Source organism: Strix uralensis, chromosome 3, assembly GCF_047716275.1.
Source record: "Strix uralensis isolate ZFMK-TIS-50842 chromosome 3, bStrUra1, whole genome shotgun sequence".
Lineage (NCBI taxonomy): Eukaryota > Metazoa > Chordata > Aves > Strigiformes > Strigidae > Strix > Strix uralensis.
Window position 1 is genome coordinate 95,805,446 of NC_133974.1, and position 20,877 is coordinate 95,826,322.

The following is a 20,877-nucleotide window of genomic DNA, read 5'->3' on the forward strand; positions in this document are numbered from 1 at the left end:
CAGTTGGGTTCTTTTTCATCGTCCAGTTTTTTGTTTAAAATAAGCCAACTACTATTGCTCATTCAAGTCTCAAATGCCAGATGCATTTAAGGCTGGGTGATTTTGTCACATGCTGGTGTTGTGCGTCTACAGTTGAGAAACCTTAGAAGTGGGTAAGGGTTGGTATCCAGGGACTGCAGACATCAGTTATTTGCCAGTGTGAAGAGGCAGACTTCCTGTCTGAGTCACTATATTAAAATACAAAATGTTCATTTACCCAGTGTTGATCTTATATCTCTATCTTGGCCATGGATTATGTATTTAGTAATTGTTTGGACTTTCCTAGCATCTTTCACTTAAGAATCCCCAAGCATGTAATGAATTAGTGACTTTCAATTCTCTTGCATTTGGAGTTAAATCCTCTTCAAATTAAGGCTGAATCTAGGACTCTAAGATTACAAGAACAAGGGACAATATGTGTTTTACCTGTTTTTCATGTATGACTGAAGAACAGAGATAAATTGGCCAAAGTTGAAAATAGAATAAACCCTCTTTTCTAAGTCAATAACTGTACTACACTTTTATCTCCATTATTTCTTCACTGAATCAAAGTCTTACTGTAAGCACTGCCAAGAATTTTGATCTTTTACATATTCTTTATAACCAAGATGGTGAATTACAAATTTGACAACACTCTATATACTGTGGATCCTTGTTTCAGAATTAACTTGCAGGTAATTTGACAGACAAATATATACCAGCAGCGTTGTTCATGTTAAGTTATTATTAATCTAATAATATATCTTTTACCGGAGAACTCTAGTTTTCGCTCAAGTTTGCACTGTTCTGTGACCCCCAGGAGAGGGCAGTGGTTTGTACACAGTCCAATCAGTTTTTTCCAAAGCTAATAAACATCAAATTCTAGATATGATATTTGAAAACATAGGTCAATACGTATATCAGATTGCCTCCACAAATAATGAGTTTCAGCAGTACATAAACTAATTTTTGAGACTTTCTTGAGAACATATCTTTTCTTGCAAATGACTAGCATACAGATACTCGCTTTTAATAAAACAGATGACTGTTAACAGTTGCTGTCATTGAAGAAGCTATAAGTTTGTGAACTAAGAAAAAAACACTTTTCCAGTTGTATAAATCTAGTAAGATCTGTAAGGATTCCCTATAAAAGTTTTTGTGTTTACATAGGTCAAGTCTGATCCACTGGGACACATGAACAAGAAACACTACTTGAAAAAGAAAAGAAACAAAGCCAAATCCCTGTCTACTGCCTACTTTCAGGAAAATCATACCTTTTAAACTAATGAACAGAAATCTAGATACATGAAGTAGGATCAATCATTGTCAAATAGGATACTCCAATAGTCTCACTTGAGAGAATGATTTGAGTGATCTAAAGAGAAAGAAACTGCCCTTCTGGTTGAGTTACATGGCTAGTTTAACAAACTAAATTGTGACTAGGAATGTAACGTTTACCTTTCAGTGGACCTTATATTATTTGCAGTGTCCAATGGTTTATCAGAAAAGTTGCATAAGTAAAACATACAGTTTGGTACAAATCATGAGCTACAAAAAGAATTAAACATCTCACCTTGGAAGCGGTTAGTGTTACTTTGGCTCAGTTTAAATAGTTTAAGAACAGACATGAATTTAATCCAGAAGGGCAGTTTAAGTACACTGGGTTTTAACTGCTTTTATTATAAGTTATTAAACATTTTAAATTCTTATTGTACAGTTGTGATGTTTTTGCATGCCCACATAACCTTTACTTAGGCCCTAGTATATGCTAAAGCACCTACAGAAGCTTAATCCCACATTGTTGAAGTGAGTGTGATATGGATGTAGTCCAAATGATGGCTGCAAGAGGAAAAAAGGTAGGAAGGATTGTATAACATCTCAGAAAACAGCTAGACTGTCTGATAAGCAATTCTTCAGATTACTTATTGCTCTTTCAGAATAACGCCGAGTAAAACTGAATCATGTTGGCATGAGGCACCTTAGAAATAATTGTTTTGTATCGCAATTGTTAACCAATTTGTATAGTTATTGAAATATTTTTCTTAACATTTTAAAGTCTCCAGGTGCCAAGAGCGTATCATAATTTTCTTCCACCGCACATAAAATTACTTAATGAATATTGGCTTGCAGGATTATTATCCTTCCAGCTAATTCCCAATCCAACTCAGTTTGCCTTTTCCTGGGCTTCTTGCCACATTCCATTTTTCCCTATGCTGTTGATGTTATGTAGGACTGAAATGTGGAATTATCTACAGTTCATAAAAGAATCAAGTACCTTAGGCTGTTGCGTTCATCTATTATTAATGGACAGTAAATGAAAACATGAGTTAACAAAAGGCAAATGATAAACATATTTAATCCAGACCAGTTCCTGGAGAAATAATTTTAAAACTTGTCAAACAATTCTTGAAACATGGAAGAATGATGATTTCCCATAGATTCATTGTATATATTCTGGCACTGTAACTTTTCCTTTATATAATATTTTTTAAAACTTGAATAGTAATTTCCATTGGAAGATCTCAAAGAGATTTACAGATATTAACAAAATCAGGCTTGTAACACCAGAATGAAGCAAAGAAGCTGGTCAAGCTATTTGTTGCCAAAAACATATCCTTGCCCCAGTTAGCTGCTTTGTGCTCTTCTGCCAGCACAAAGCTTTACAAAATACTTCATTCACCAATTCCTAATTATTCTCCAGCATTTATATTGCTTTTACATTCCCTAGTTTCTGAGGATGCTCATGACTAATCTCTCAGATAAACTAAATTATCCTCAGAGGTCTTGATTCTACATGAAGGAAGCCACTCACTTGTGATCCGCTCTACTGCTTCCAAACATTACTGCACTTGTGCAATGTCTTCAGAGGGCTACCGTGGCTGGGTGTAATATAGAGCAGTTTTCATCAGGTTTCAGAGATAGGGAGGAAGCAAAAGTGTCTTCATCCAGTTTTTTTTCAAATAAGCCAGGCATCCATGCCAGTACTGAGTTGGGAATTTGTTAGTTGTGATTCACTGTTCAGCAGTCCCCGCACGAGGAATCTAGTCTCTTTCTGCAGGTTCACTGGCCCTGCCCTACCTTTCAGCCCTCAATATATTTTTCAAATCATTTAAGATGGTATTATTTTTATCTTATCATATGTTTAAGGCCTTAGAAAATGCCTTTTGTCTCCAACCATATAATATTATAATTTTATAATATTGTAATTCTTATAATTAATATTATCTTGCATGATTATATATATGTCAACTATAGACCATTGAGTATTCAGATGTTCTGAGCATTTCTCTTATGAGCAACTTGTGTTTTCATAAAAAAATGAGCAAAATACAGAGCAAATACACCCCAAAAGAAGTCCTCTAGAGAATATATCAGTTTGCCATTTGATTACTACTAAGCTCTGCTTATGCCTAAGGCATGACCAGTTCCACAGATGGCCATAATCAATTTCCTTGAGACTGAAGGCTTTATAATCTGCACTTGCTGAAGACTCCCACATGAACTTGATCTGTGGAGTACCCTGCAAATTATATATATAAGGCAACCCAGACATTCCCTTTTTGCTTTATAACTGTGTCCCAGAACCTTTCTCCTGAGTTGTTTTTCTGCCTGCTCAGCCAGGGCCTTTTTTACCCACCACCTGAACTGTTTCTAGACCTACCTTTTTCTTTCTCCCAACTCCAACTTACACTTTGGAGTCGCTGACATTAGCCAGTGAAGCCTCTAACCTTAATCCTCTTAACCCTGAATGTGGTACCCTTACAGCTCTATCTATATCCGTCCTTTATTCAAACCTGGCCCTGATCACTGATTGTACCACTTATGTCTAAGTCTCTGGCACCCTTCCATTTTAGCATCTTAATTCTTCAATAAAATATTAAACAAGGTAGATATATCTATCTATACAGTCTGCCAGTTCTAAGCTATTAATGTTTGATGATGAAACATTTGCTTTTTTGTTGTTAATAATATCTGGTAGCATCAAATAACTTACTTGCTGTTAAAAACAGTCCTAAGCCAGTCAGTGCTCCTTCAACTACTAAAGCAAAGTTCTTATTCATAAAACATTCTGTGTTGACAAAAAAATACTTGTGTATGTTCTCTGTCATCTTTTTTGAGAAGAATAGTATATAGTATGGAATGATAGTATAGAATAGTATGGTATAGAAGAGAAGAATAGAATATAGTATAGAAGAACTGGGTATCTGTGCTGCAGGGTTTCAGCTTGTCTATCTGCATGTGAATTTGAACCAGTAGATCCAGAAATTGTCCATGTTCAGCGGCCCTGCATCAGCATTTCATTCTCACTGTATGGAAGTCCTGCAGGAAGAACTTCGAAACAGCTGCTGTGGAAGAGCAGAGAAGTGTAGAGAGCTTGACTAAACTGTTCAGAACCTGGCAGCCCTTTCCTCCTCCAAGCAAGAATAAGGACTTACTTCTGAATTTTGGAAATTGGAATGGGATTCACTGTTACTGCCTTCCCCACTTGTATATTTGAGAATTGTTTAGATAAATATAGTCTCTGGAAACCAACATCTTGTATTTTGCACATCCATTTAACTGTTTTGGCATTTCTGACAATTGCCTTGAGTGTGAATCTTTCCTGTTCTAAGAAACAATACATTTGGCATCCCAAATCAGAAAAGTGTTGTCCTAGTTTGAGCCCAGAGGGCAACTGAGCACCACGCAGCCCACTCACTCACTCCTTCCCCCTCAGGGATAGGGAGGAGAAAACAGGCTCCAGGATCGAGATAAGGACAGAGAGGGATGATTCACCTGTTATGGTCATGGGTAAGAGACAAACTTTTTAGGGGAAGAAAAAGAACATCAATTTAATTTGATCACCACCACCACCACTTAATTTTCCAATCAAACAGAGCAGGACAGTGAGAAATACAACCGCATCTCAAAAACACCTTCCCCCCACCCCTCCCTTCTTCCCAGGCTCACATTTGCTCCCAATTTCTCTCCCTTCTCCCTGTCATAGGAGGCTGGGGATGGGGGTTGAGGTCAGTTCATCACACATTGTCTCTGCCGCTCCTTCTTCCTCAGGAGGAGGACTCCTCACATTCTTTCCCTGCTCCAGTGTGGGGTCATTCTCATGGGATACAATCCTCCATGAACTTTCTCAGATGTGAGTCCTTCCCACGGACTGCAGCTCTTCATGAACTGCTCCAGTGTGGGTCCCTCCCATGGGCTGAGGTCCTCCCAGCAACAGACTGCTCCAGCACAGGCTGCCCTCAGAGTCCTGGCCTTCCTCGGGCACGGACACCTGCTCCAGCATGGTGTCCTCCACAGGCTGCAGGTGGGCATCTGCTCCACCGTGGACCTCCATGGCTTCAGGGGCACAGCCTGCCCTCTCACTGCGTGCTGCAGGGGAGTCTCTGCGCTGGCGCACCTCCCTCCCTCTTCCTTCTTTCTTCCCCTGACCTTGGTGTTTGCATAGGTATCTTCCTCAACAACTCTTTCTCACAACTCCTGCTCCTCCCAGGTTGCCCTTCTTAAATACATTATCACAGAGGCACAGCCACCATCATTAATTGGCTTGACCTTGGCTAGAGGCGGGTCCAACTTGGAGCCAGGGGAGCTTTGAGAAGCTTCTCATAGGGGCCACTGCTGTAGCCCCCTCACCCAGTACCAAAACCCTGCCTCACACAAACCCCGCACAAGTGTACAGACGTACATAATTACATCCATACAAGTGATTTTCTCTCTTCTGTAAGCTAATTCCAAGTAGCTTACATTAGTTTAACATGACATGACATGCACACAGAAAAGTATTCGCCATTTCCTTGTATTATTCAGAAGAATTTTCCTGCTATCAAGGTATTCAGGAAGACAAGAACAACCATTAGAAATAATTTCTTGGTTGTTGTCTTTAGCCCATGGAAAAAAAGTTACCTGAAATACTCTGAGATACTTCAAGAACAGAGAAGGATAAAGCAAGGAGCATCTTCATGTAAGGTTGTTCTTCAACATCTCATCCACACTTGTGTATCAGAGACACAAGCACTGAATATATTTGTTGTTTCTCAGTTTTTCCAGTCTGAGGACCTCACAGATCTTTACAAAGAGGAGTAAGATTAACCTCACAACATCCATGTCAAGCACTAAATTCTGTAATTCCCATTTTGCAGATGAAGATACAGGCCCAGAGAAATGAAGAATTCTGTCAAAGAGACTAGAACATATGTATATGTTTTACACACACTGCCATTTTCATGTCTTAACTAAGTTAATCCAAATGTAATTAAATTATTACACCTTCCTGGTTCTGCCAAGTTAATCTGGGAGGGGGAGGGGGAAGCACAGGACAAAACTTTTCATTTTTAGATAATTCCTGTGCCTAATCAGGACAAGAATCTTCTAGTAACAATTTTTGTGACATAAATTGTATGAAATGACACAAAAAAGTTATACAATTATTTGTTTAAGCCTGTCATCTTTCTGTCTATACTTGAAATTATCAAAGGAAATGACAAATGAAAGATACATAGCCTTTCTGCTGAAACTGGTTAACAAAGCTTTATCTGAACTGGTTCCCCACTGCTAATTTTCATCAGTGGTCCGTCTTCTTCTATAAATTGGTATATCAGAAAAAAATTGACTAATTTAGAGCATATTTGACAATATGTTGTATCTTGGTCTTAGAACATGATGAGCATCCCAACTTTGTTTATTTCAAGCTGCTTTGGGATCTGAAGGAACACATTCTGGGATTCAGGAGATCAGTGAGTTTAGATATATGAGAATTGTTATTCTGGTTTATTTTTTAGAATTTCCAGCTCATCAGGTTTTAGTGAAGTTTTGAATGGGTTTTTATTGAGTGAAACACAATAGCTGTCCCATTATATAATATAGCCCTGCACTTACTTACCCTATCAAGGTACCTCTTTTCCTTCTTGTGCTCCAGGGACAATTTTAAGTCCTGCCCTGGTTTATTCTGTACAGTTCAAGTTCTTTCAAGCTTCCTCTGCTCAGTTCTGGTCCCTGCATCTGCTGCAGTTTAAAGACAATGAGACAAAAGTGTCTAAACTCAGATCAATCCTCTCAGCTGTGGGACCATTCCTCTGACAGACTCCCACTCTTGGTGTCTTCAGCAAAATCAGTATTTGTAGCTCCTGCAAGATACTTCTTCACAGCTGTCTCCTCTCTTAAAGACACTGCAAAACTCATTTACCAATCTTTGTGTCCATGGGACTTGAGTTCCAATTCTGTGTAGTGTTTGTGAAAATAATACAGAAGGAACACTGGTTTCTTCTAAGGACAGTCATAGCTGTTCAGTGTCTCATTGTTTTGTTTGCTCTACTTCAGACACAAAAACCTGGCTGTGGGATATTGACTGTCTTGAACCATGGCTAAATCAACAGTGACTAAGACCCTGGAGAGTCAGTATGCTCTTAGCGTAAGTTTGTAAAGCTGTTGTTCTTGCCTGTCTTCACCAGAAGTTTGATTATACTGCTGTCATATGTCACTGCTCCCCAAGTCGAGTCCAAAACTGGATTCTTTAGATGAGTATTCTATCTTCAAACTTTCATTCATTTATAAGACCAGGTTTTATTCTATCTGCAAATGTAAAAAAAAAATTTAAAATCTGGAGTTCAGTGGCTTTCTGTTTAATTCTGTGAGTTGACTCATTTCTATAGACTGTTAGGCAGGTGATAGAAACATATGTTCACAAGAAATGTATGTGTCACATGAGAATTATTTCTTCATTTTTGGTATTTAATAAGTACAAAGGAGACAGAATAACTAAATCACAGAATCACAGAATCATTCAGGTTGGAAAAGACCCTTGGGATCATCGAGTCCAACCATCAGCCCTACTCTACAAAGTTCTCCCCTACACCATATCCCTCAACATGTTATGGTTTAATTTTGTTCTGTTTGCTTGTTTCATTTCTTATGTTATAAAAGATTATTAAATGCTTCTTGATATTATCAGTCAAGATCCTGTGCTCTTATCCCATAGGCAAGCTGTCTTAATTCCTTCTTCTGCAGGTGAGATAGCCAAGGATACACAAGGTCACTTTTGGCTGGTCTGGTAATAAAACTTGGGGCTCAAGCATAGCAGTGTCTACAGTTCATATACCTTCCAAGAATAATTGCGCCAAGTCTTTGTGCCTATGTACATAATACTGTACCATGCTTCAGAAGCGAAACTCAAGAACTTTCTTAGGTTTTCCTGCCTGAGAAGACACTTGTATATGTCATGGTCAAACCGCATGACATCTTGAAATGGCAGCTTCACAAGAGGAGAGCAGTATGGTGACATGACAGCAGATGAGTAAGACTCCTGTATTCAGGAGACTTCGGGGATTATGCTGATATCTCATAAATTCGGTAGGATTGCATGTGCAAAAGTTTTGGAACTGGTACTTTTTTTTTCTTTAATTAGCAAATAATACAGAAAGAACAACAGTAAAGAGCATAAGCATTGGTAAATCAAAGCACCTAAAAGTGTGGAAATGCCAAAATTACAGCATCAGCTCTGACTGTGTTCTCACATTTTATAGATACTTGCTTCATCCTGTGCATCACGCTCATATCAACTGTGGCAAGAGCTGCAAGAAGAAAGAGTTGTCTTGAGCTAAAAGTCTTGAAGAAAAATGCAGGCAGCTGGGTCCCATCCCACATTCTGCCGCAGCTGTTTTACATGGGTAGTGGATAAACATATCCATATCACAATGTGTTTGATACCTTTGATTTTCTAACCTTGGTATTCTTTCAATGTTATTAAAAATGCAATGTAGTTAGCTGTAGTTCATTACTCCTTTAGGGTTTACTGGTTCAAATCTGTGAGCCACTAATGTACTTGCATCCACGCCCACAGAAGAGATTTTCTGAAAGGTTGTTTTAAACCATTGTAGGAAGTGACTCAGGATAATTGCTAGTCTAATAAGCTATCTTGGCTTCCTGGAGTCTTTTAAAAATAAATCCTTTGCAAGAAGAGAGAATGTCTAGGAAAGAAGAGAATTATACCAGTCAAGACACTTAAATTTTATACAGTCCACATAATTTAACTCTCTTTCCAACCCAGGCTCCCCTGATGTTCTGTAACACATGATGATTGCTGTTAATATGGTATATCATTGGTGGCATTTCTGTCTGCATGGTTGTCTACTGTGTGCATACAGTTTTTTCCCCCAAGTCATATCTCTGGCTTCTTTGAAGCATCTGTTCTTCAACAGTCGTCAGTCCAGTATGTGTGTGAAAGAAGCCAAGAAACTGTTGTCCCACAAAGCTCTCAAAGGACCCTGGTTAACCTGAATTCGCTATATAGTTTTTGGTGGAAAACGAATCTAAGTTAGCTTTGGGAATAGCTACTTGGGCTATGATATATTACAAAAATGTTGTTTAATTCTGATATTATATATCTGCAGAACAATTTTAGTATGCAACTGTTCAAATAGTCTGGCCTACTCAATTCTCTTTGGTCTAGTTGACTGCTGCAAAGGAGTTGGAGCCTAGCCACAACTCCTGTGTGGGACAGAGCTCACTCTTTCCTGCCTCCTCTTCTGCCAGCCATGTTCTCAGCCCATGATGCCTTCTCTCTACCCTCATGTATGAGCACTGTCCATCAAGGCTAAGACTGTTGCTAAATTTAGTTTGAGGAGTTCAGTCTGTCCTTCAGTCTTTCAGTTCAGTCGCAGTGTACTACAGAGATGCTGGCTTTGTAAGTCTTAATCTAACACTGCACTACTTCTAATTGGAAGTGCTCCTTCAGTTGTGTGAGCCTCATTCTCCCCTGATTCTCACTTTTTTATTGACTTTGATACTGGAGGAAATTAAGTCTAAAATGCTGTCACTCCATTGCCTAGCTGTTTATCCAATGCCGTGCATTGATTATGATACTCAGACACTTACCATCCTCTGCATGGTCCTGTGTGGCCAAAGAGACATCTCAGGTACACTGTGGTACAGTGCCAGAAAGTGCTTTCTTCCCTTTCCCCTTTCCCAATATGCACAGCACAATCCCTTGCATGGCACAAAGATAGCTCTGGCGGTATCTTAGAATGATCCTTCTTGCTGGCACATATGTACCTGCAACACATCACCAGCTCCCCTTTCCATGGCTTAAATTGTTCACTAGCACATCATAAACCTGGATGTGAGACATCTATGAGATCTGTAAGTGGTTTCACTCTGGTCAGTGCAGTAGAGAATTAAATCTGGAGGCCAAAAGTACACAGAGAATACAACTCTGTCATGCAAAATGAAAGGAAAATCACTGGGTGGATTTTAAAACTATGGCCAAAGCTGTGTGCATCTGAGGACGAAGATAGAGCTCTCTGCATGCTTTGGTGTGTGCTATTCTTTTGAGCATATGCCATAACTTTGCATTTCCTGACTTCACTGGATTGGAAAAAAACCTGGCAGGTTCCCAAAACTGAAATATATGCAGAAATAACATTCATAACAATACCAGTGCAAGAGAAAAAACCCAGCATCTGAAACAACCTCATGCTTCAGGGTGTAAACTGATCAACTGTGGGCTTTCCTCTTTACCCCCCAGTTCTTATGTAATATTCCAGCCCAAACTGGCTGGATGTAGTGTGTTTTCCATTCTTTGTGCTCTGAATCATCAGGTATCTAACCACTGCTTGAGGCAGTGTACTGGACTAGAGAGATGAATGGTCTGTTCCACTGTGGAAGTAAGAACAGTATTTTAATATGGTTTCATTTCCTTTAGTTTATTATTTTGTTATGTAGCACTAAGGGACTGACAACTGGACTGCTATAGTTGCTCACGTGAACAGGTATAGAGGCAGGTTTGGATCTGAGGAAAACGCTGTCTTTTTTTGTCAGTCATGTGCTAGCAATGCAGAAGGTCTCTGTTTTTTAGGGCTGAGTAATGCCTACGCTTGTGTTCGTCCAGTGCACAAACCTGATTTTCACCCTCCAAAAGTGCCTGCCTCTAGTATCTTTTGGGAGAAGTACTGTTTTAAATAAATTATGTTTAAAAGGGAGCAAATTGTGCTCCCACATGCACAATCCCAGTCCAATGGAGAGGGTTCTTATGTATAGGAAATGGGAGTACAGACTGCCCACAGATGGGATCATCGTGCTCTTTGTATTGTGGTGTTGTGTTCTAACAAGGGCTTCTGTTTGCATCTTGTGGAAGTGAGTCCTCTATGTTTTAGTGCAGAGGTTATGAATATACAGTAATACAACTGGCTATTCTTCCTTTCATTTCCATAAAGAAATGCAACACGTTCATAGATATACTGTCTTAATCCATGGTAACTGGAATGTTGTAGCACTTCTGATGGGATGAATGTTTCTACCTTAACAACTATATGTTACAAGGCATATCCCTTCAGGACAGAAATGTGCTACTGGACACAGTTTAATAACACCTTTCACTGTCATTGTCAATATCATGTATGGGTAAACAGAGCATTTCAGTCTCTTGGCATCTCAGTCTTGCTGCAAAGTCTTTTGAAATAAAGAAAACCCATTTGTGCTTAGGTCTGTAAGACAGGCTGTAGTTATTAATGCTTTACTTCTGTGTGATAGGATTTCCACGTTCCTCCTTCTCCACTCTCTAGGGAGAAGATGTAATATAATCCTATAAATTAAACAGAGAAAGCAGGAGTCATGGATAGCCATGTCATCTTCAGCAAACACAGGAACCTTTACTCTAGAGAGTTTATTAACCACAGGAGCTGAGTCAATGAAAGCTAGTGAGAGGTTGAACTACCCATAAGGAACAGCTCTAGTATCCTACAGAGAAGCCCTGACTTTGCTGTTCAGAGTTTTCTGTGGGTATCTGTGGGACAAGCTGCCAATAGGTAGCAACGTAACTCCAGGGTTGATCTTCAATAACAGTAGTATGCAGCACGGCAGAGTGCAGACTCATGCCCTGAATTATCCTTGCTGATCTTAAGTAGACAAGTGACAAATCTGATCGCCAGAGGGGACAACAATGCCACTTGTTCAATGCTTGGATTGCATTGTCAGAACCAAGTTCTTTTTATCGTTTTTCATTATATATGAAAACACTTTATTTCCTTTGCTCGAAAGAATACTGCTTTGAGGCTGGGAATATTTTCTCGTTCCTTCATCTGCCAGATTCTTAGACCCATCTTTTAAGTATAAAGGTGGAAATCTCTTCAAAGAGACACCATTTTCTTCTGGAATTTATCTCAAGGCTTTTGGTCATAGTGATGATATGGGGATAGCTGCCATTAGAAAATTATCAGAGCAAACTTGATTTTAAGCCTTTTGAAGTTGATCAGATGATTTTTGATTTCAAAGAGCCCTGGCTCATGCCCAGAAGTGATGATGGTAGAGTAGAAAAGAGAAAGCATATGTATATGAAAAAGCTTATCCACACAGTCCCAAATGGTAAATTTGTTCTGCCAGTAAGTTGCACAGAAAAGAACCTTGGCTTTACATTTTGAAATAGTACGTGCATCTCCAAAAGTGGTACCAAGACATAACTGTTTACAAATGGAAATGATGGGGTATAAAAAAAAATAACAGTTGCTTATAATAGCAGCACATTTGTAGACTCCTTCAGAAAATGTTGAATAAGTTTTGAACTTCTTAAGAAAGTCTGACTGTAATCAGGCAAGGCTCACTCAAGGACTTTCAACATATGTCACTTCACCTTCAGGTCTCAGTTTCCTCATCTCTTAGATGAGACTACTGATACTTACAGGCTTATAGCCAAGCTCAGCTCCTAAATGAAAAAAAAGAGGTCTTATCAGTCCAAATTTATCATCACTTGCCTCAGCAGGATTATACCATGAGAGCATTTCACTCTTCAAGTACTGCTTAACATTAATGCTAATACTTCTGCTTCAGTTTTGCTCTAGTGTCTCTTCTATGTAACACTGTAAGTGGCTTTCACAGCAGGTGAGACGTGTCATACTGCACCGTACCACAGAAATAATAGGAATAGAGATGCAAATAGGCAGAGCATAGCAGAGATCAAAGATCAGATGAATTTTCTGAGCTGGTATTCATCTAAGATAAGACACTTCTAGAAGGTATTTTGAAGTTAGGAGGGAAGCTGGCCCACATGGCTGGGAAAACATTCCAGCTGGAAGGGGTTAGTGCAAAACTGAAAGAGGATGTGGACAAGATGCTTGGAAGGGCTGTTTCACTCCTGGTTTAGTTAAATCTTCTCAAAGCCTGGACACTGCAGAGGGCTGTGGGCTGGGGCGGGGGGGGGGGGGGGGGGGCAGAGCCGGGGAGAAAGTACCTCTTTGCCAGGCTTGATTTGAACACTGTTTAGGCACAGCTGAGAGACTGGAAAATACTGCTTTCCAAATGGGGACTTTCATGACAGATAGTTACATCCTGGGTGTGGATATAATATACCATGGATAGAAAAGTACAGGGATTGTCTTTTGCCAGGGATTTATACAACCACATCTGCAGTTCCCCACCATTTCCTCCCTCACCCCCCTTGGAGGGGTTTTCTATCCAAAAGTGTAAAAATTACAAATCCCCAAAAACTGCAATCTGGGCTCTACCTAAAGAAACTTTTAGATCGTTCATTCCATAAATATCTCTTAGAGGCTGTCTGACGTCAGAGGATTTGGAGAGAGAGGCTGGTCTGAAAGTGAAAACAGCAGCAGTTCTAGTCTCACTACAACAGCACTGCCAGCGAGAGGAGCAGCACAGGCATTTCTCTGTGTGGATTACAGGACTGCAGAACAGGGAGGAACCGCGCAGAGACACGGGCACTACAGTGTAAGTGCAGCTGCTGCAGCAAATCTTCTTGTGTTTTTGTTTTCAAGAACAAATCCCTGCAAGTACTGCTTGTCTTTCTTTTTTTTTTTTTTTTTTCTCCTCTGAAATACCCTGAAGTCAGCTTGGCAGCACACAGGATTCAGGTTTAGCTTGACTGCTTCTCTCAAAGGTATGCGGAGGGGCTGACTGCAGGCTTTTGCACTCTTCTGTACATGGATGGGGGTGACAGGGGGTAAGTGAAGTCGAAGGAGAGAGAGGAAAGGAAGGACCTATCTTTGGAAGACTGCAAAATTAACTGAAATTCAGCTCCTTCATGTTCTGGTAGCAGGACAGCAAAATCCCAAATAAGCCCTAGGCAAAACCCAACTTCCTTAGGCAACTCCACAGTGTAGGATTTCTTTTTTAACTCTTTAACCCCTTGTCATATTGTGCAGCAAGCAGTTCCTCTTTCCTTATGAGGACGACAGGCAATTTCTTGGCTCCCTAGCAATGAAGTCCTGGCTCAGTCAGGCTACTGACAATTACAGATCCTAACATGATTATGGGGTGTTGCTTGCTAAATCTGACAAATTTAGCACCTTGAGCCTACACTCGCTTGATACTAAGAGGTCTCCAAAGAATCCACTGCTTCTGCAGAGGAAAGAGGCATCTCACATCCAAAAACTAGCAGTAGCAGGGTCATGCATGAAGGAGGAAGCTACTTCAAGGAGAATCTCGCTGTGAAAAACCTGCATAGGCACTGCCAGAGACACATGGTACAAATCCCAAGGAAAGCTAGTGATTCTTAATTTTTTTTTTTTTTAACCCCAGTAGTCCAGAGATTTCCAAGCCTACACCATAAGAAGGTGGTATTTTCGGTGGAGCACTCAGCTGTATTTATTTACAATTAAAATTCAGTGCTACGTTCATATAATTAACCTTACCTCCCCCACCTCACATCTGGATGGCCCTTCTTTATTTCCTGAGATGAGAGCAGTTCTGGGGACAGCTGTGGACACAGCTGCCTTCTTCATTGCCATCTTCTCTAATGAGACCCATGACAGAAACAGCTCATTTTCCCGGTGGGTGGAAGAGTTTGGTGCCTCCTGTGTGAAGCTGACATACTTAGCTAGCACCTGTAACTTTAGAAAGGTCTTTGCCAGTGAGAGAGTGGTTGGTCTGTGCAGTTGATGGAGGGAGAGATGATGCCCTTTAAACATAAACACAAAGCTGGGCTGAGAAGCAGGAGCTATGTGAATTGCACAATATAATGCACTGTGCTGTTAGTAATTGGCTTCAGCCAACAAGCAGTCACAAGAAAGGCTGTTGCGAGTCAGCGCTCCCTGGACTGAGTTGTTTTGGTAATGGAGTAAGTCTGCAAATACTTTTCCTCTTGAGGGTACAGAGTGGGTTGCTGAGGCAGGCTGAAGGGAGGAAAGGTGAAGATTGGAAGGAGGGAGTTTTGCAGGGATGTCTCCTGCAAAATGAAATTGAGCAAGTTGAGTTAGCTGTGCTGAATGCAACTGCAGGTTGTTGTAACCACTGTGCTGGCTAATGTGTTGGGGGTAGCCTTTACTGGGCAGATGTTCAAGGTCTAATCCTCACCAAGGGATGCCATGCCATGTAAAGCAAGCTAGGCTGAGCTGGAGAAAAAGCAACTGTACTGACTGCACATGTAAGGGAGCATGTGTTCTCAGAGTCAGATCCTGCAGGGATGTACTTTGAAAGTGAAGTCTCCAGACTTGGAAGGAATCGGTTTGGTATCTGGGCTGCTTCACCATGACATATCAGAATCCTTTTCCTGTCCCCCATTTATTTCTTACTAGATTTTGTTTCCAGTAGCCTAACAGCTCCTTTTCCAAGAAGCTGCTTTATTTTCTTAGCAACAGCCTAATCACATTGGCTGGCAATGTGAAAGAAAAAAAAAATCCTTAAGAAATGTAGTAACTTGTTAGAAACCTTTATGCCCCAATAAAAGCTTGAGAGCTGTCACAGCCAAGACAAGTGTCTGGGAGCCACAGACACTTTTACCTGGTTCAGCCGTTAGTCTGCCTGAAGTTCACTGGGCAATACAGAACTAATATATACAGAACTACTGAAAGCTGAGAGGGTGAGAAAAGGAACTAAGGAGGAGATAATTCCAGATTTGGGGTGTTTTAAGCTGACTGCTTCCTTTCTGTCTCACAATTTCTCTCTCTGCCCTCCAGCTCAGCATCCCACTAGTAAGCAACATTACCTGCAGGGGTTTGCAAGTCTGGAAGTTCCTTGTGGGCTGTTAGTCGTGGTTCAGGGGGAAATTTGCACACTGAGTGGAAGGGTGGGAGGAGGAATGGGGAAGGAGTTTCTGATCTGGCAGGAGATAAATTTAGTGTCTCATGAGAATGCAAGGGTCATCACTCAGCACCCTTGAGTATGGATGAAGTTATATCAGTCAGGAAATTGCTAGTTGTTCTGCTGGTGGACACTGGCCCTGGAAGCAAGAGAAAGAAACACAATATGGACAGGGCAGACATCTTTTCAGTTTTGCTTTGTGAAACAGAAAGCAATTCCCTGTTGGAGCTTATGACAGTCACAGTGCAACTCTGAGGTTTTAAAAGTCTATATTATGTTACAAAGTGCAGTCTCATGGTTTCACAGAGCTGAGTAAGCAAATTCTCTGGATATCCTAGTGGCCTTACCACACTGTATCACTTGTCTGCTGCTATCACTGCTGTTTATTTAGTTGTGCTCTTTATGTGTAATGGAGATAATTCTGTTCATCCTGAGATCAGTCGCAAAAGTTTTTCTTACCAAGTCCAGACGTGGCATGCACTGACTGTATTTTATTGGTGGGGAGGTATGGCAAGAGTTGAACAGCATCTTGAAGGCATCTCCCAGATAGTTTGGTTTTGTTCCATCTGCCTTAGTTGATTTAACATTCCCACAAGGTCCAGTGGAATCCCAGAAACCCATCTAGTCCCTCCAGGCCAGCCTTCTGACCTAGTGATTGAGCAATCAGCAGACACCATTTCCTGACACTTAGGGGAAGGATGCGTGGGAGGCTTGACTCTCAGTGCTTTAATTACTGTGAATTTTCAAACCTGGGTCAGTCCTATGGAGATCTGACCCCCTCTCTCTTCCCTGCCCCTGCAGCCCCCAGGCAAGCACAGCATGATCCTAAATTAAAAGAAAGCTGACCACTCTGATTTTCATTGGATGAAAGAGTTTACGTCTATTTTCCTGTGCTTTTTGTTGTGTTGATGATTGACAGTGGTGTCTCTTACGGCTTTTCTGCTTTACCAGTTGTGTTCCCTAATATCACACTCCTTTGAACTGAAGCATCTGCAGAAAACTGGTAGTAGTAGGACTCAGTATATATACTAACATGCAGTAGATCTGATTCATTTCTCATCTTTCTGCAATTCCACTTAACAGTGGAGTTACTTCTGTTTGACACTACTCTGAGTCGTTATCAGGCTGAGGACTTGTTATCTTCCAAGCTCTGTGTAGGTATTAAATTTCACAATGCCGTGTAAACTAGTTAAATGGGATTTATTGGGTTGGATTCTCAGCCAGTACAAATAGGTATGGGGGCTCCAGTGTAGCTATGACAAATGTATTCCAACTGAGGATTTGGTCCAGTGTCTTCAGACTGTTAATGAGTGACCTGAGGCACAGACAGCGCAAGTCTGCTCTCATCTGTACTAGTGAAAGTCTTTGTAGCTCTGTTTTGTTCAAGAAACTTATTCCAGGCTTCAATTACAAGTAAGTTCAAGTAGCATCAGAATTTGGTCCAGAGAAACTGAGGCCCAAGTTGTGCAAAGTAACCTGTAATTTTCGCTCACTATATTTAGTGTTTTGTTAAGGCACCAAGACACTAAAAAATTGAGACAGCCAAAATTATAAGCTGCTTTTGAAATGCTGGCCAACTGACTTGGACAAATCTACACAGTGGATTTGATTCTTCTCACATACTTTTTACAGCAGTGTAACTCTCTGAAGGTCAGTGGAGCTACTGCTGTTTTATAGCAGTGGAAGTCACAGAGGAATGTGTCCCATGTTGCTGGAAGCTCCCATAAGCTTTGGTGTGTCAGTCCTGTACTCATATTCTGTTTTTCTTGACATGTCCAGGATGTACCTGGCTTTGACTTGCTGAGAACCATGTAGCCACATGCCCGTGAACACATCACATGCTGAGCAGAGCTATTGGTAGTGCAGCCTCAAGCTTTCTTAGTGCTATGTGTTAAATCTGATGATGGTCTAAAAGGCTTTTCCCTCTCTTCAGTTTTGTGTCCGGTTTATACGTTTCCCAAAGTTCATGTTCCCTGTTAGATTTTTATTTTCAGTTTTCCACATGGCATTTCAACATCTGAGATTTTGGCTTCTCTGGTGAGCTCTGTGGTGTCAGATAATGTCTTCTAGTAGTAGGAGTTGTCTAGACTTGGCACAACATGGAGTAACAAATCTGACCAGGAGAAGCTCGTGGGTTTTGGCTTTAGTAGAAAAGTTATTCTGAGAGTATGGCAGGCTTACCCAGTGATAAGGTTTCTTTGGAGTTAGGAATTACAGACACTTAAGGTGGAAAGAAGGAAGTAGGTAAGACAGGGAGGAGATCAGAGGGCTTGCTGGAATTCAGGGAGTGAGAGCTGGAGATCAGAAGGATGTATTTAGACTGTGTGAAAATGGAAATAGAGGTAACCTTGAGAAATTGAGAAAAACTTTGGCAGGAAGAGAGGAATAGGTCCCCTCTCTGAATAACAAGTGCTTGCACACTTCCCAGTTTTCCTGACTTCAAAGTAATAATCACTGAAGCTGATATTTCTGCTCATGAGATTTGAAGGTCTCATTTGTTTTTGCTGAAGAGTATTTTTCTATTCACTGTGTCCCAAGATGACTAAATTCAGGCAATGCATGTGCCAGTCCAGCTCTTCTTTGAATTGGGGCTAAAGCTGATTTGTGAGACCCAATAACTATATTCTGTCTCCTTGGTATATTACTTTTTTTAAGAAGGCGTAAACAAGGACTCATTTTTACTGTTATGGCTTTTATTATTCAAGGCAGTGAACAAGCCTGATTTGGGGGGCTTTGTATTTTGTTTGCTGTTTGGAGGAGCAATGCTTCTAGCTGCTTAAACAATTGAATTAATGAGCCATGAAGTCTTAAGTGATGGAAATTTACACAATGCCCTGTTCATCCTTGAAGAAAGTAGCCAGGTCCAATTTAACTTTTTAAGATCTGATCTGAAGATGTGTCCTCAGGGCATTTTCATAAATTAAATACACAAACACATACACACACACAAAAGGAAGAAGGAATGTTTCTGCCAAGGAACACAATCCAGGTTGGACTTCATTGTGAAGAAGTCATGCAAGGATACATTTCAAGGGTTTAATATCATGTGGCAAGATTCCCTTCTCCCAAGACAAAGCTGTGGGAAGAGATGAATATTTTGGAGGATGGGTCCACTGGTAGCTATTAAATGTGATAATCTGGCTGTATTCCCATCTCCAAGTCCTAAACAACTAAAAGGATTGAGCAGGGGTAGGATCAGACTATATATGGTATTTTTATATGCTTTCCCTAACCATCTGCAGCTGACCATTACTTGGAGACAGGGTACTGGTTTAGATGGACTTCTGATCTGACTCTATGTAGCCATTTTTGTATTCCTGTGGTCTTTGAGAGAGAAAACACTGTGAAGATCCAATGATGTTTCAGCTGTTCTACGAGGGAGAAACAATCATGTCTATAAGATGTAGGCTGAGGAAACTGACCAGGTACATCACAATCCTCCAGAAACTTATTCACATTTTAGAGTCCTTTAATGTCAGGAATGCACATGAAGAAACTGTACATTCATTTTTAGCACTGCCTGTGTCTTCTTGTCAGTGAAAAAAGTGACCAGCATCTCTCCTTGTACTCCAGTTTAAAAGTTCATTACAGTGGCAATTTTTTGCAGAAGGGATTTCATTTGCTAACCCCTGTCCAATTATTTTTAGAAATGTTTTGCATTTTCTTTTGCATTTAAATATTTCTCTAAAACTGAACATTTTGAACAGGCTTACTTGTCAATACTGTGATTGTTGCTGATATTTTCATAAATAACAGATATATTGGGTTCTTCCATTTTCCAGGAAAGCTCAGTGGTGTGGTTTGTTTTTTTTTTTTTTTTTTAAAAAAAAGGCTATGTTTGGGTATTTCAGGCTGGTCTTGAAAAATCATTAATCTCTTTGCACACTTTTGGTCCTGTACTGTCATCTGTTTTCTTTCAAATCTCCAGAAGGCTATGACAGAAATATGTGGGAATTTCATGTTGCTCTGCATCAGCCTGCCAATTCTGCTCCTTTCCTTGTCAGGTTGAAGGGAGCAACCTTTTCAAGAAGGAATGAAACTACTGTGGAGCTGTATAAGCATCCTTGCCTCTGCTGAGCTGGACATAGAAGTTTCCTGGACTCTTGTAGAGGTGTACCATGATTTCCCTCTAACATGAAGCTATTTTTTTTCCCAAGAATGTTACGACAGTCCAGTCCTTCTGAAAGCATGTAGTCAATAAATCATCAGCCTACAACACAGCAAGTTCTGTACTTTCAAACCCTGAATGCTGTGCATATTGTATGCTTATTAGCCACGTTGTTTCTCATGAGCTGGGGCAATCTCAATGGACTGTTCCAATTTAACCAATAGGAGTTAAATGATGAGAATATTTTATTGTCTGCAATCATACCCTATGCAAATATGTGAAGATAAGACATATATATATAGTTAGTTAAAGTTAGCAATTTATTCTTTGCATTCAGCGCTTTCCTTTGGAAAATATCCAAGCACTTTACAAATATTAGTGGAGGTAACATTTTGGGAAACTGAGGCACAGCTTTCTCAGGTGCCTGCAACCTGATGGGAGTCTGTACTATCATATAAATACTCTCACTGCAGGTAGGTTAGAGACCCATTTATTAGCTATCTTTATGTCCTCTGAAGTGTTAGTTTAACAAAACCATAGCAATTAAACTAAAATATTATAACAACACTTTTATCATTATGTCACATTTAATCTCCTGCCTGGTAGACAAGCCATATATTCACCAAAATCATACTTCTCCCAGAAAACAACCTTACTGTAGAGTGGGTATTTCTCCCCTTTCTTTCTCCCTCCCCCATGTCTGTGTTCTGGCTTCCCAGAGCCTCTAGTTATAA

The 20,877-nt window shown here is 40.3% G+C and overlaps 1 protein-coding gene across 3 annotated transcripts in view; it reads left to right on the plus strand.

Moving 5' to 3' along the window:
- The window catches only part of DAAM2 (dishevelled associated activator of morphogenesis 2), a 235,247-nt gene that overhangs the window by 16,654 nt on the left and 197,716 nt on the right, over positions 1–20,877 (plus strand). For 2 of the 3 annotated variants that reach the window (XM_074863488.1, XM_074863492.1), the window contains exon 1: positions 13,643–13,725. The exons of the other annotated variant lie outside the window; for it this stretch is intronic. The gene's annotated coding sequence lies outside the window, so the exon portion shown is untranslated. Of the gene's footprint in view, positions 1–13,642; positions 13,726–20,877 lie in introns of those variants that run through there. 3 annotated transcript variants of the gene reach the window in all.